This window comes from Coffea arabica, chromosome 3e (assembly GCF_036785885.1).
Source record: "Coffea arabica cultivar ET-39 chromosome 3e, Coffea Arabica ET-39 HiFi, whole genome shotgun sequence".
NCBI classification, from domain to species: Eukaryota; Viridiplantae; Streptophyta; class Magnoliopsida; order Gentianales; family Rubiaceae; genus Coffea; species Coffea arabica.
The window spans coordinates 41415561-41429274 of NC_092315.1; positions in this window are offsets into that span (position 1 = coordinate 41415561).

A 13714-nucleotide genomic window follows, 5' to 3' on the forward strand; every position below is an offset into this window, starting at 1 on the left:
TTTTTCTCAATTAATTAACACATTTTAAGAAATCTTGACACCTGAATCCCCTTTATTGGGACCCATTAGCCAAACTGATTCTTTTAAGTTTTATTCTCTATTGCACAATTCGCATCACGTAAGAATCATTGCATATTTAGCAATTTTGCATTCCTTAAATCTCTCTATTTGCAAAGATATATATATATATATATATATATGTGCAGTGGTTTCTTAATTCTTCTTTCTTTCATAGTTTGATAATGGGTTTGAAATGATAGCAGTATGGTTTCTAAAATGCTTATTAGGAAAACAAACCCAGATCCAAACTCTATGGAAAAATCATGGGTCTGTGTGCGGGATCTGATTTTATTGGTTTCATGCGCAAAATAAAATCCAAATTTAGACCCTACTTAGATCCATATAAATATATTAGAAAAAGTAGAGGACGTTTAAATATAGGGATAATTTAGACCCTACTCTGACAATTTCACCCTCTCTCATGAAGTTTTTAAATACCACTTAAGTTCCCTATGGGATCCGATGCTTGCCTCATGAATGGTCAAATGACTTTATTATCCTTACAACATAAGAAATATTACGTATTTATATAGAGAGAAACAATTTGAATATATAAAAATTTCAAGCAAATAGAATTAGTTTATCACATTTCATGCTTTCAGTTCATATTTTTTGCACATAATATTTTTCAATATTGATTCTAATATTTAAAAATTGCAATTGGACTATATTGCTATTATCTTTGAAATTTTATATATTTTTATTGTTTTTGAATGTAATTTCTTAATTACACATTAAGAGATACACATGAATATTCATTAAATACCAAAACCTATGAGGGTCTAGATCTATATTTTCTTTTCAAGAGCCACAAGTCTCTAGGTCCAAAGATGGGTGGGTGTTAATAAATTTGGTGATTCTAGGTCTAGATCATGTAGATCTAGGTCAAACCCTACCTATTAACATGCATATGTGGTTCACGTATTGCATCCAATAATAATAATAATAATAAATGGAAATATGTTGTATGAAAAAACAAAAGTTCAAAAAAGAGCCATTTTAGGGTTAATTTCTAGAAAAATGAGTTACTATAAATAAAATTAAATTAAAGAAAAAGTAAAAAAATGTGTTAATTTATTTTTCTTATCAAGTTGATTTTCCAACTACATTTGCTAGATTTTTGTGGAGAGAGAGAGAGAGAGTTTTTCTTTTTCTTTGAGGGAGAGCTTTACTATTTGACCCTAAGTTATATTTCCTATAAATTTACTATAATGGATATTTTCAAGTCAATGTTTTAACATCTTTAGTCGACCAAATATTGTATAACCATGTGAATACAATATTGTATTCTTATACAATATCTTATTATCTTATAACCGTGTGAACAAAATAATTTAATTCGCCGTGTCCTTTTGTTAAAGTAACCAGAAACCGTTGTATCCATGGTCAGTAAAAAGTACTCAAGTGAAATCCAAATATAACATTTAGAATATCAATAACATTAAAAAGTAACTCATTGACAACAAGTCTTTTTTTTCTTTCTTTTTTGGTATAGTCGTAAAAAGTAGGTCCTTAGAGCTACAGTTACATTGTTTTACTTGTTGCATTTGGTAAAACGCAATGTTCAATTTAGTAAAAGTTAGTTAAGTAAGGCCTTGTTAGAATCTTATACGACCAGAGCATTAAACTACTAATGAGTAATCACTATACTACAGTTCAACTAGAATTAGCGTGGGTTAATATTTCAAATCAAAATAGTAAAATAATTTTTGTTAAAAAGTTTATTTGGCAATGAAATGCTAAAAGATCAAGATGGTGTCAATTTCAATGTCAATTTCTATCGAAATGTGTTAATTTTTTAATAAATGCAAAGGAAAAGAATCACTACTCATGAACTTGAAAAAATCTATGAAATTGTCTATAAATTGTGTTTAATTGTCATATATTCTTACAATTACTTATAAAAATTCCTTTCTATCATTATATCATTCCTTGAGAATTTGTATATTTTCAAACTACCTATGATTCCAAGAATAACTAAAAAAAAATCTAATTTTAGCTGTGTTATTATTATTTTTTTTTAAAAAAAAGGGGGGAAACACTCACCCCAAATTTTATTACCCAACAAAGATAAGTACTACAAAGAGCCAACAAAACACGCTACACCAAACTAATATACGTGGGACTATTTCTAGACAGCACAAAGCCTCACAGAAGGAATTGACAGTCTGTCCAAATGCAAAGCAAACTTAGTTGTGTTATTAGATAACATTTATTTTTAAATAGCTACATTTTCAAAAAAAGATAAAAAAATATTACAAATTTAAATAGAAAAACACCAAATAAGCTCCAAAAGAAAAACCAAACACGCATTTGACTGCCATCATCTTTATTCCCCTCTTTGCCATTTCTCCTACGTTGTAACTATAGGTGGTAAACCAACCCACTTAATTAAATTTATCCATACTCGTCCATGAATAGATAGGTATGGGTATCTTAAATTTTTGTATATGGATTTAAATGGATTACCCAATAATACCCATTCAATTAACCCATTTAGAATTCCCTTCCCCCAAGTCTCTTCTCTTCCCCCACCCATTTTTTTTCCAAATTTTTCATTTTGTCATGATGTTAACTACTTTTGTTTCATTATTATTATTATTTGTTGGTTTTATTTTATTATTTTATTTTCTCTTAGTTTGTTAACTTGCTCATTTTTTAGCATTACCAATTTATGATAAGTTTTAGCCTCTTTTCTTATCTTTCTAAAATAAAATTTTAAATTTATATATGAAAAAAATGTTAGGGGTTCAAAATTTTTGGATTAAGTTTTTATATTAACTTTTATAGTACTTAGTTCAAATTTTTTTTATGCTTATTATTTAATTATTAAATAATATGTAATTTTGCGACATAGAGTATAAATGGAAAAAAATTGGTAATTAGGCTTATTGAATATTATAAGTAAATATTTAAAATAAATTATGGGTACAAAGAACGGTATAAATTGATAACTTAGTTTACAAAAATGAATATAAATGAGTTTACAAAAAATTAAAATAAATGGGTTATAAATGGGTAATTGGGTTATCCAATTCATTTTTTGACTTACCCATTTATACCCATCTAATTAAATTGGTATAAATGGATTGACTCACTTATACCCATTACCTATTTTATCCAACTCAAACCCACCCAAATCACTCATTTTGATACCTCTAGTTATGACCATGCCCTTCCTGCTACTCTCCCACTTCTTTTCGCTACACTCCCTTCATCTGCAGCCTTACCTCCTTCATTCCCCATCCTTGATACTATCCCCCTTTATTTACTACCCTCTTCTTACCTAATAGACTTGCTTTTCCCTATCTCTACAATCTCCCTTCCCCTACCTTGTAAGCCGCACATTCTCCCTCTCCTATTCAACAATCTTATCTCCAACTTATCCTCGCAATCTTATCTATCACTCTCTTGGTGTCTTTTTCCCATCTTACAAATTGCCTTCCTTCCACATCCCAACGCCACCTTTCCCTGTTCATTACCCATTTACTCACCTTTCAAATTATTTTGTCCAAATCTAAGATGAAAATTGTGATCTATGGGAAAATCAAAATTCGGATGTCAATTCCACAAAATTTTGCCATCTTTGGAGTTTTTTTATAAATTGCCATTCAAATTTTTTTTTTAAGAATTCCTAAAGCACTTTCAAAACTAACCATTCAAATGCATCCTTGTTTATTTAAGAAATAAATTCATACCAATAAAATTTGTTCACCTTAAAACTTAACCTTATTATAAGAGTATTATATTGGATATATTTTTTAAAAAATATTGTGAGCACCTAATATAATTACAATGATGTCAAACATCAAAGTGGAAGAAAAAGAAAAAATACCAAAAAAATAAAAGAAGATACTAAACAGTCACAAGAATGATTTGGATTGTGTGGTTACTTTGGAACTTGCTAACAGAGGACAAGGAGCTAACTTCTCCTTTCCAACTAAGGATATTAGAGTTAAAAGAAAACTAATCGACTAGCATGAATATAAAAAATAAAGTAAAGTCGCCAAATATAAAATCATTATAAAAAGAAAAAGCTGAGACTATATTTTTAGGCTATCGATAAATCAAATTTTTTTTGAATGATTACACATTAGATCTGAATTTTGTGATTGCCTAATGATTATTAGCACCTGGTTTTGTAAAAAATATATATATTTGACTTAAGAGTTTAACATATAATTGATAAAACATTTTCTTATGTAGATTTAAGAATTCAAAGAATAAAAGATTAAATGTTATAATAAAAGAAATACATGACTTGCTTTGGATATGAAACATACAAAATGCTTAATTTAATTATGTATCTTAAAAGAGGTCAACATACATTTAGTTGTTTGTGGTCCATTTTGAGAAATTATCACTAGATTTTAAAATTAGTATAGTAAATATCTTATATGTAGAGCGAGAGAGAGAATTGAAAAATATAACCACCAGCCTTTGGGTTTGTGGCCACCACCAATGCATTAAGGTTTGGTGGGGTGGGTGACAAGGGTTCAAACCTTGCCTCTCACCAATTTGCTACAATTAAATGTGGCCTTGTTTTAAAATGTGGTGCGATGGTGGTTCAATCCCCTCCGAGTTACCCCATCTACAAAGAAAAAAAGAATTAAAAAACATACCTCATTATTATGATGGAGTTGGTTTCTTCATAAAATAATAGATTTTGCTAGAAATAGCAAAGCAATGAAAAATATTTGGGTTTGCCATCATATCATTTTTTCTACTAAAATCACATGTGGTGTTCATATCATGAAAAGTGGGGAAGTTTCTATAATTTTTTATTTCAAATCATTGATCATTCATATTTTCTTAATTTGATATTCAAACCATTAATATGTTAATAGTTATTTTCAGTATAATTAATCAATTGCAAAGATGTTTCCTTAACTTTGTTTTCTAGGTATTAAATGGTCAAACTTATTTTTGTTAAGGTTAATAAAAGACTAAGAGGATTGGGGAAGTTTTCCTTATTTAAATTGTTCATTTTAATTTTTGTAAAGTTAACCAATCTCAAACATGATCATCTTTTATTTTGGTAAAGTTAATAAAAATTAAAATTAAATTGCAAAATCATAGGCACTCTTTCCTATTTCTTCATATGCAATGTGAGGAAGAATCTAATTTTAGGGACTAAACTTAACTAATAAAAGCATAGTTTGGGATTCAATCAAACAAAAAGGTACTAATGATATATTAAACAATTAAAATAAATCAAAAAATTGAGCAGGAAAAAAAGAATGGAGCCTTGAAAGCTAAATAAGAGGCTTACTATCAAAAGTCCTTGACATGGTCTAGGCTTTCAAGTTAAAAATTTCTAATTATATAATTAATTAAGCTCAATAATCTTGATTTTTTGCAAGTATATATGTCAAATGAGTATAGTGATAATTAGGATCGATCCCATAGGAAATTGGTTAATTACTAAGACTTTTTAACTTACTCTATTATCCAAACAATCAAGAAATCAAATAAAAGCAATTTACTACCAATTACACTAATTAAAACTAATAACATGACAATGGAGAAATTTGCAGAAGAATTTCTTAGGATTTACGAATCCCTTGTTGCTCAAGTTTAAGAAATAATTCGGTTGATTTATGCCTTTAACTTATGACTTGTCAAAGATAACCTTCAATTATATTCAAATAACACTCTTGCCATTACCCAAACATACTCACGCCAAGCATTCACCTATTTGCTTGATGAGTTAACTTGATATAAGTTCGTCAAGATCAATGAAGTAGTTAAAATCAAATCCATCTAAATATATCTCCTACTTTCATAAACATGACCTTTAGGGTTCACGAATCTTGATCTACACTTGCATGACAACATTTAATGCACAACAAATGATTAGGTGATTTATAGTTGGTGATCAAGCCACTATAAATATAAAAGCGTAGAGATATGAACTAACAAGTTCACAAAATAGTACAAATCAACCATTAATTACTTCATATCATGATACAAATAAGTTTATTTTACCTTAGGAGAAAGTAACTTAGCTAAACATAAGATTAAGCATGTTTAAGCATAGTATAATCATGAAACAAGGCTTGATTCATAACAAGAATTTAAAGAGCAAAGGATTAGAAATTTTTATATGTTGAAATAAGCTCCACAAGCTTCGTCTTATGATAAGTATGTATTTTGAGTATTTTAAATGTGTTTTCTTATTTAGTTTTGGTGTGTTTTATTTATTTTTATAGCTAATTAACTAGGTTTCTAGTGAAAATATACATTTTGTGGTTTAAGTATCAAAAATTGCATTTTTATGAATTTTAATGGTGAAAACTCCATGTTTTATAGTTTTAACGATTCAATCATCAAATGGAGTGAGTTGAGAAGATAATTGGATGATTTTTGATGATTTGAAGTGGTTTTAAAGATAATATGAAGTGCAAGAGATGAAATGCAATTAAGAGAGTTTTCCAGCTTTGACACCTATTGGTATTTTTGCTATATCTTGAGTTACATGTATCAGATTGAGGTGATTCCTAAGCCATTTTAAGTGTGTTTTCTTATTTAGTTTTGGTGTGTTTTATTTACTTTTATAGCTAATTAACTAGATTTCTAGTGAAAAAATATACATTTTGTGGTTTAAATATCAAAAATTGCATTTCTATGAAATTTAATGGTGAAAACTTCATGTTTTTATAGTTTTAATGATTCAATCATCAAATGGAGTGAGTTGAGAAGATAATTGGATGATTTTTTATTATTTGAAGTGGTTTTAAAGATAATATGAAGTGCAAGAGATGAAATGCAATTAAGGGAGTTTTCCAGTTTTGACACCTGTTGGTATTTTGACTATATCTTGAGTTACAAGTATCAGATTGAGGTGATTATTTTGACTATATTTTGAAGCTAAAACATATCTATACATTTCTTATGAAGACATGAAAATTCATTTCACAATTTTTCAATGTCAAATGTCGAAATACAGAAGTACAACGTTGTTGTCGAATGCTGAAACAAAGTTTTGACCAGTTGAGAGTATTTTGGTCATTTCTGAGTCTATAGAGTTCTAAATTGGATGATTCTTGATGCATTGGAAATCCAGCTCAAAGAGCTACAACTTTCATGCTTTATAGAAGAGCTAGTTCAGCCTCCATCATCGAGAAAATATCAGTTGAAATTGGTGCAAAAACAAAGCAAAGATGAAGACTGACCAAAATTGACCAAACCTGCAAAAGGCAAAACATGGGGTACAAAACGCGAGCTAGGTTGCATTTTTGGGGCTGCGTATTCGTGTTTTGCGGCTGCAACTTGCTCTACAACTTATGCTTTGTTCACACAAATTTTTTGACCAATTTTTCTACAAGAAATACCCCTAGAAATGAGCAAGCAAGTGTGGAATCTTGTAGAAACAACTTTTTGTGAGTTTCAAGAGCCAACTTTGCCAATTGGAAACAACTTATTTGCGACTTCAATCTCTCTATAAATAGAAGCCTTGGAGGAAATTTTTAACAACTTTGGAAGGCTAGAGAAACTCCACAAAAATGTAGTCTTCACTAGAATTTCCTTAGTTCATTAGTTAGGGTAGATTAGTATAGTTAGTGTAGCTATTCATTCTTATACTTATAGTTAGATTTGGATGAAGATTTGAGGAGCAACGATGGAGAAGTTGAACCTCATGTGACAAGAGTGACTTCTCTCCTATTATTTTCTCTTTTGTAATTGAATTCATGTTTAGCTATAATACAAGTTTGGATTTTTTGTCACGCTTTCCTAAAGTTTATGTCTAGAGTGTGGATGAACTTTTTATATCTTGTTTGTAATATTTACTTGGTTATTTGGTGATATTATTTTAAGCAAGTTATTTATCACTTTTACTTATCTAATTATGATCAATCGGTCATTAATGTGATAATTTTAAGGTGTTAAGTTTGCAATGAAAATTAGAATTTAACACTAGTTCAAACAAGTGATAAACCTAAGGAGTACACTCATGAGAGTGGAGGTGCATCTTGTGGATTTAGTGACTTGTTTCATATGAAATGAGCTTGTAGTTAGTTTCATAACCACGAGAGTAGGTATGACTTAGTTACAAGTATACTTGATTCACTATAACAATAGATTTCACATGCATTAGGAAATTACGACATAACTAGCCAAGATAATAGCAATCACTTAACCAGTAATTTCATTTATAAGAATAGTGAGGAACTTCATACCTCTAGGAGCTTTATATTGTTATTTTTATTGCTTTTATCTCATGTTTGTAGAGTAGATTTAATCTCTTGCATTTGTAGTAGTCTAAATAATAAAGGAGTTTGAAAATCATCAACAATTGATAATCTTCTCTGTGGGTTTGACCCTTAATACCCTATACCGTACATTTGCAAAAAATTGTGTGTGGGGTATTTAAAAATTTATAAATATAAAATTTGATTGTGAATGAGCTAATTGTTATATATATATCCCATGCCCGTCATCTTATAACTTTTGCTTCAATCTACCAAGGTCACAAGTTTTTCTTCTACTAAACTACCTGTCTCAAGACTCTCTAGAGTCTCTAAAGATTATCTTCTAACTCCCCTTGATCCTCCAATACAATGTGTATTTATAGAAGAAAAGGCTGGGAAATGTTGTAATTGAAATGACTTAAAGTTTCCCCTTGAGCTTCACAATATTCGTCGAGCAACTTTCTAAAAAATTCAATCTAAAATTGAGCTAGAAAACTGTATAAAAACTAAGCAAATGGCTATACAAGTTGCATAGCCGCCTCACCAATACGCAGGGATGGGGATTCCATATTGCCTCGCGTTTTTGCCTCTCCTGTATTTTATTTTTTTATCTGCTTCAATCCAAAATGATGGGTAAAATGTAGACTGCCTCGCGTATTTAGGTCGCGTTTTGCTACGTAGAAAACTACACTTGTTTGTTTTGTCATCTCCAATCCATCTTCCAATCGCGTCAAATATTTTGCTTGAATTCTACTTGATCCGAATTGACCATAATTCACCAAATCCTACCAATGCAACAGGTTTTGCAGATTAAACTGTCAAATGAAAATTTTACTATAAAAAGAAGATGAGTGTACATAAATATATATATATATATATATATAATTACAAGGTTATTTAAAAGTTTTCTTTTAGCAATGTTTATCATTATATTGTGTATGTATACCTTAACTTTGTGCTGGTACACCACGATGCTATATGTGAACAATAAAGATTGTTTCAAAAATTTAAAAAGCTCAGAAGTTGCTAGCTAATTTTTTTCTTCTATTTTGTCTCATTTGTCTCTAATCTCTTATTTGAAGTTTAGATGATAGTTCTGAATTTTGGCCTTTGCACCATACTTGTATTGAAGGACGATCTACTGGTTTTTCAAACCACAAAATTTTATGCTATATGTTGAAGAGTAGAAGGAAATTTTTTTTTCCCAATACGTAGTCCCGTGACCTTGTCATCATCATTTCTTGTTTGCGTCTTCTTTTTCCTTAGCCCTTCCCACCTTTTTCCCCCAAATTAGCCTGAAATTTAAATGGAAAATAGCTCAAAAAGAACTCTGCTCAAACTCAAATATGAAAAAGACTACATTTTCTGCAAAATTTCCTCCAGAAATTGAGCTGATGTATCATACCTACTTGCAAATGATCTTCAATTAAAAGGATAAGCGGTAACATTGGCTCTTGAACTTTATTCTCCAACTAGTTATTAGAAAGCTTATTATAATCCCACCTGATGAAACCCTTCTTCCCATCCAAAAAACTTATTAAAACATAACGGTCCAGCGTTCTTCAACCCCCTGTTACAAAATCGAATTTTGTCATAAAAGTCGAGCCATCTTAATTTGATGAACCAAGATAGCCAGCCTGAGGTGAACTTTCAATTCTGGAAGAAGACTGCTCTTTTAGGAACCAATTGAGAAAAATTAAAGGTGAGGAGAAAATAATTTCAAAACTTAAACTTTTATTTATTTGTTTGTTTTATATTTTATTTAGAGTTAAATTACATCTATGCCCTCATCTTCTCGGCTGCTAACACCAACAGCCTGAGGCGAACTTTCAATTCTGGAAGAAGACTGCTCTTTTAGGAACCAATTGAGAAAAATTAAAGGTGAGGAGAAAATAATTTCAAAACTTAAACTTTTATTTATTTGTTTGTTTTATATTTTATTTAGAGTTAAATTACATCTATGCCCTCATCTTCTCGGCTGCTAACACCTACAAAATGACACATGATCATTACGTCCACTGATACACCGTTAGTTTTTTGGTTTCCATCAACATTTTCACTTAGGTGGAACAATTTTTGAAATTTAAGAATTAAAGTATTCCATTTCAAAGTTCAGATACCAAAGTGAGATAATGCGTAAAATTTGCGGACAAAGTAAAGTTAGCCCTTTAGTTATCAATAGTGGAAAATGTTGTAGTAATTATCATTATGCTAACTAAAAGTTTTTACTTGATATAACAGGTTATTATACTTTTAGCGACCATTTGATTACTTGTTGGATCTATCCACCTAAATAGGATAATGTCTAAATATAAGGAAGTAAGTTTCTCATCTAAAATAGTAAGTTAACGGTAATAATTAGTAACTTTTGTGTTTCAAAAGGTAAATTGGAATAAATATAAAACTTACTTTTTAAAGAGATAAATTACTATTTTATATCTCAAACATACTTTTGAGGGAGTAAGTTTAGTTCAAGTAATAGTAAGTTTTTATACATAAATAGTAATTCTTATTTCTTACTTATAACATAGTAAATTTGATTAATGACCAAAACTTACTAATTTATGGCACAAATGTACTATTTTGCTTAAAAAACTTATACCAAATCAATACTAGAAAGTTTATTTGAAATAACAATAAAATGTTTTATTAATGATTAAAACTTAGTACCTTAGTTAGTAAGTACTCGTAATATACTTGTATAATACATGATTATATGTACAATTTAAAATTTTTTTGTATTTATATATTTTAAAATACTATGAAAATATTTTGACCTTTCACATAACCTTATAAAATAATAAAATTTTGTTGTATTATAATTTTGAATATTTTTTGAAAAGTTTAAAAGTTTGGATAATAATAACAACACATCTTCCTAGTTATATATGGAATATCACTTATCTATGTAATTTCTATAATTTAAAACCTATTAATATAATAAGATGATAAAGTTTTAATATATTTATTGTCTGGGACACAAGAAATAATAAGAATTAAACTGGTATTAATATAGACCTAACAAAATGAGAGAAATAGTGTAACAATTAATACAAAAATAAAAATAACAAAATTAGTATAACAAAATTAGTATAATCTGGAATTTTTTTCTCTAGAGATTGTTCACGAATATAAGATCCAACCACTAAACAAAAATCACATGCATATATGATCTATTGTATAATTTAAATTAAATTTAGTTCATGTACAAAATGATCCTAAAATAATTAGCACACTATAATACCATATTATTTTAACAACAAAAAATTTTTTTTTTGCCAAAAGTCTCCAATATCCATGATATATGTATTAGAGATATTTTACCATATTTTTATCTCTTTTTTTCCCATATTTGTATCTCATGTCTAATCATTGATGTTAATTTGAGGAAGAATATTTTTTATAATAAAATCATTTTAAATTTAATTAACAAGTTGAGATTTTTTTAAAAAATAAAAGTGAATTATTTTGGGAACTTATTTTTTATTTTCCCAAAATTAAAAGATTGCTATTTTTTACCAATTGTTGCCATTAACATTTCATTTTCTAGACTAATTTTATCAATGTAAAATTAGTTTAGTTAACAATAATTGAAGTTCTGTTGGTCCAAGGATTGGCATGCTATTGTTGTTATTTTACATGTAAATATATAACCTAAGTAATAAAATAAATAATAGCTACTAAGAAAAAGGAAATAGGTGCTCAATTGATTGCATTCAAACTATGAATTCTGTTAATGCATAATTGCTAAATTATATTTTTATTTATAAGAAATCAATACACATCATATATTGACCAGGACTAAATTACTGATTACTTAACAAATCATATCTAAACACATGATGTGATATATATTGCATTTGGTCACCTTTATACTTATACCATTTTCCTTTCTTTCTATTTTAAAGGTGCAAAATTCTCTTGATTATATTAGTGTAAATGCATAAAATCTTTTACAAAATTATTTCAATTTATTTACAAAATATTAGTACTTTTAGGAGAAGCAATGCATTGTAGGAATGGTTTACTAATTTTTTAGTAAACATAACTACTACATTAAAAAGTTAAAAAAAAAACTTGATTTTATTATGATTTAATTAGGAGTGCTTTTGAAGAGAAGAATTAGGGGTTCAATTTCGTGGATTCAAGAATTTTTAGAGATTGTAATTATCAAAAGAAAAAAGAATTTTTAGAGATTGTAACTCTCTTATTATTTGATTTAATAAATTTGATATTTGTGCAATTTTCATGTCTTTTATTTTCAGCAACAAAATTTGTGCTTACAGTTAGATACAAATATGGTAAAATATCCCTCGTATGTATGTCATGGATATTTGAGACTTCAGTAAAAAAAATTTTGTTGTTAAAATAACATTGTATCATAGTGCGCTAATTATTTTTTAACTGTTTTATACGTGAACTGAATTTAATTTAAATTATACAATATATTATATATGCAAGTAATTTTCATTTAATTGTTGGATCTTATTTTTATGAACAATCTCCCAAGGTAAAAAGTCCAGATCATACTGATTTTCTTATATTAACTATTATACTAATTTTGTCATTTTTATTGTTATACTATTTCTCATTTTGTTTGGGCTTTAACTCTTATTAATTCTTATGTACTAGATGTAAATTTATTAAAACTTTATCATCTTATTATATTCATAGGTGTTAAATTATAAAAATTGTGATATATAAACAAGTGATATTCTATATATATAACTAGGAAGATTTATTGTTATTATTATCCAAACTTTCAAACTTTTCAAAAATTGAAAATGATTAAAAACTTACAATATGACAAAATTTTATTACATATTTTACAAGGTTATCTGAAAAGTGAAACTGCTTTTCATAGTATTTTAAAATATATAAATACAAAAAAATTTTAAATTACACCTATAATCATTTATTATATAGGTATATTATGAGTACTTACTAAGGTACTAAGTTTTAATCATTAATAAAACATTTTATCATTATTTCAAATAAACTTCCTAATATTAGTTTGAGATAAGTTTTTAATGTAAAATTGTACATGTATTTCAAAAATCAGTAAGTTTTGATCACTAATCAAATTTACCATGTCATTAGTAAGAATTACTATTTATGTATAAAAACTTATTGTTATTTGAACTAAACTTACTCTCTAAAAAGTAAGTTTGGGATATAAAGTAGTAATTTTTTTATTTAAAAAGTAAGTTTAATCTTTATTCCAATTTACCTTTTGAGTTATAAAAATTACTAATCTATCAAGGTTAATTTACTATTTTAGATGAGAAACTTACTTCCATATTTTTAGGTGTTATCCTATTTAAGTGGATATGTCCAATAACTAATCAAATAGTCATTAAAAATGCAACAATCTGTTATATTAGGTAAAAACTATTTCGTTACCATAACTTTCGTTACTAAAATATTGTCCATCAATAATTATGCAATAAGTATAGGACAAA